At 21.7% G+C, this 4,056-nt stretch overlaps 1 non-coding gene across 1 annotated transcript; it reads right to left on the bottom strand.

Moving 5' to 3' along the window:
- Positions 1-2,537: 2,537 nt before the first annotated feature.
- On the bottom strand, positions 2,538-2,627 carry Trnag-ccc (transfer RNA glycine (anticodon CCC)). The gene has a single exon. It is a non-coding gene; the product is annotated as a tRNA-Gly (tRNA).
- Between the last annotated feature and the right edge of the window lie 1,429 nt (positions 2,628-4,056).

Here is a 4,056-nt window from a genome sequence, read left to right as displayed (position 1 = left end):
GTATAATACAAAAAAATAAAAAAACATCTAAAATCTTTTAAACTATATAATCTTTAATTTCTTTAATTTAATACTATATTGGCTGTTATTTAAAGTAGTTAGAAATTTTTTAAAGCAGACTAATTTTAATTTTTCTATAACCATTTAAATAAACAAATTAGGTTTACATAATCAAAAAAAACTTAATAAAATCTTTGCAAATACTTCCACAAAATAAGTGTTTAATTATTTAATTGGTCGTCGGATAAAATAAAAATTTATTAGTCCGTATTGAAAGTAAATAACTTACGAATATAAATTGAACTTGAGTATTTTAAATACAAATAAATATAATGGTTAATATTGTGTTATAAGTTTATTTTAAAATAAAGTTTCGGTAACCTTTGACATTTTTTATAGTTAGAACCATAAACTTTAACTAACTTGTTAACTTGAAAGATAAAACATAAATTAAGTTTTTTAAAAATATTTTAGGTTTTATTTGTTTTAAGCACTACATAATAAACGTATTAAATTTTATCAATAATAATAACATTATAGTGAACGTACTTATAATACATTATAGTTCTTGAAAATCAAACTATATAAGTAATTAATAAATTTCATTTAGTTATTCTTTCATGAAAATAGCTAAAAATATTAAGACTGTTTTTAAGGTATGAAGTTAGCTAAAACTTTTTTATCAAAATGGTAATCAAGCATAATGTCAATAGATATTCGAGCTTAAAATACTTTAAGTAAGCAGATAAAAACATACAAACTTTACAAACTCAATCCTAAACTCGAATAGTCAATGTATCTAACCATTTAATCGGATTTTTTAGAATCTAAAATGAACAATTTTAAAGTATTGTAAACCGATTAAGCAATTTTTTTTATATAATTATTTACAACATCTAATTAGATAAGTAAAGCAGTAAAAAGTAAAAAAATAATCTAATGAAGATTATAGTTTAATATTGTTTAATGTTTCTCTAACTCATCATAAATTTTAATTATGTTGGTGACTACAAAAATATTACTAAACTCAAACTTTTAACGATGTATTATAATCTACATTTATTTTTTTATTGAGTAAATTTTCTTAAGTTGCTTGATTATAATTTATTGTAATTTCACTGGAAGTATCAAATGTTTTATTTCAACTTCTGATAAAGTATATTTAAAAGTTTTAATCACTAAATAACAACTTTATTAGTTCTTTAAACATTTTATTCATTACAGCACTGTACTTTAGTAACATACTTAATAATAAAAATACAGCTTTGTTTTATAAACTGTTGTATACCTGGAATTATAAAGTTAAACTTAATAATATGTTTTTTCTAAATTGAAATTTTAGTTATTTAGAATTTATAAACTAATTTTTGTTTCATAAAAGTTAAAAAAGAGTAGTTTTAATATATAATAAATATATAGACAACCTTAAAAAGTACTAATACATCTGCGTGGCAACCTGCTTTAATACAACATAATTTTTAGTTGGTATATAGAAAAATGAATTGTTTAAAATAAACTTGAGTTTTTTTTTTACTAAGCATTAATTAAAGATAACAGTATGCATAGAAAAATTATCATTAACTTGATTGTTTTAAATAAAAGTTCTTGAGCGCAGCTTAAATAACATACTTAAAATATTATCTATCAAGGGCCTATTTTTACTAGTTTTCTCAGACTACTTCAGTGTAAATTTTAATAAATTAGAATAACATTACAAAGTTTGTGTACAATATTACTTAATTAGGTTTATTATTAAAATAACGATTAATAAACTACTGACAATATATAAAACATTTTTTGCACTTTATACAGAAACTACTTTTTTAATACTGTTTTAGATTTACCTGTAATCATTTAAATAACTTATAAGAGATATTTTAAACAATTATTTTCTTTTATAAGTTAATTATTAAATACAAGATATATTTTGATTTCGTGTTTCTAGTAAAAGTTTTTAAAATAAACATTTTGAATCTGATAAAAAAAAACTAAGAGATGTTTAAATTTCATTGAAATTTATTTAGATTGATATGAAGATTTGATTTTAAATAAAACATGACTATTTGTGTGAAATAGTTGTTACACTAAAATTGTTTCTAGAGAAAAAGTTAATCTGACTTATGATAAAGTAAAAATGTTTAAATGTATATTATAGTAGATCTTATAAACCTTATATTGATAAATATTTTTTTGTTATTATAATTAAATTTTATTAAATGTTTTTTTAAACATATTAAAAAACTTTCGAACAATTTACTTATAAAACTGAAATCTTATATTTATTTTATTCTTTTAATTTAGTGTTGCAATTAAATTTTATTATGATAGTTTATAAAACGATGTTTGATTTAAACTTATTAATACTCTCTAAACTTAGCATTAGTTCAATAAACAACTAACTATAAAGTTTTATTAAAATTATTAGTTTACAAACTAGTTTGTAAACTAAAAGCAGTAATGTTTAAAAATTTTTTATCATTTAAATATTTTTAAAGTTCAACTAAATATAGACTAAAAATAAATTAATATTAAAATTGTTCCCAGGCCGGGAATCGAACCCAGGCCGGGAATCGAACCCAGGCCGCGTGGGTGGGAGCCACGAATCCTAACCACTAGACCACCTTGGAAGACGACTGTGGGCAAGTTTTAAAACTTATATACTTACGCTTAAGTAAACATCTATATATTGTCCGTGATAACGTGTTTAGGAGAAAAGTACATAACATTCCTTGACTGTAACTTGTGGTCGATGTAACAAATGCTTAGCAGTTTGATATAACTGATCTAAAACTTTTATTTTTAAATTAACTTTCGCTTATTTTTAATAGAATAATCTAAACGCTTCGATACAAAAACCACCATAAAAGTGTTGTAGAAACTAATTAAATTCATGTGCGAAGTAAATAGTTTAAAATAAATTTTTCTTTTATTATTTTATAGTTTTTAAAATTTTAAACCATTTTGTTGCAATTTTATTTTAAAATAAATGTGTATTAATTTAAAATTTTATACATAAATAAATTTATTAAGAATATGTTTATACTAAACATATATATATATACATAAGTTATAAAATAGTTCATTCAATGAATAAAAAAAATAAATATTTAGCTTTTTGCTTTATACTTTATCTACCTTAAGTAGAGCTATATACTTAAACTATTAAACAAGTTAAACAAAAAATAATGACATATTTTTTTTTTCAACGCGTATAAATGCATAAAATAAAAAAGTTACAACGAAAATTTAAAACATGAAGTATTTGACCCCAAAATTTTTAATTTGTTGATGACAAAAATTTGCATGAAACAGATTTTTTTGAATATTTATTTTTAACAAATTGTAAAACCCTTACAAGCAGGCTTATATGAGATTTATTCATTTAAAAAAATCCAGTTCTATTATAAATATGTAAACACATATAAATTATTGAAATAAATTTCAAAATATCCAGTACGTACGTTTCACAAAAACAAAACAGATTGTCTATTATCTTCAGCTGGTTCAATTTAAAATAAAAAGCACTTTGGTAAACAGAGATGCAAAAGTTATAAAAACAAATACAAAAAAATATATAACGTAAGAATTGAACATTGTACATTAAAAATATTCGGTGCAAAAATTAATCATTCATCTAACCGAAAAAAATCACAATAACCACAGTTAAGTGACTATAAAATACGTTTAAGAGGAGTTTTTTCAAATGTCGACAAAACGATATAAATTTACTTCTTGTATTTAAATAACCTTCCTTTTTCAACGCATACATAACGGCTGTTGACTCTTTTAAGCACAGCCAACAAACAAGGTTATTACCATTTGCTATTGGTTGTATTCTTTTTATCACCTCCAAGGTTAACTTAAAATCAATTTTTTTGCGCTTTAGGCCGCAAACATACTATATATATACAAAATAAGATGATTGTTCCAAATTGAACACCTTCTAAAGAGCTTACTTGAAGATGTTTTAAATAATTTATAACAAAATAAAGATATTAAAATAACTAGAACATGTTTCATAAAACTAAATGCTTTAATCATCAGTATTTTTTTGCA

This window comes from Thalia democratica, chromosome 1 (genome assembly GCF_965202585.1).
Source record: "Thalia democratica chromosome 1, ktThaDemo2.hap1.1, whole genome shotgun sequence".
Classification (NCBI taxonomy): Eukaryota; Metazoa; Chordata; class Thaliacea; order Salpida; family Salpidae; genus Thalia; species Thalia democratica.
Note: the sequence above shows the minus strand (reverse complement) of the source record. Positions and strands in the feature narration are given on the sequence as shown.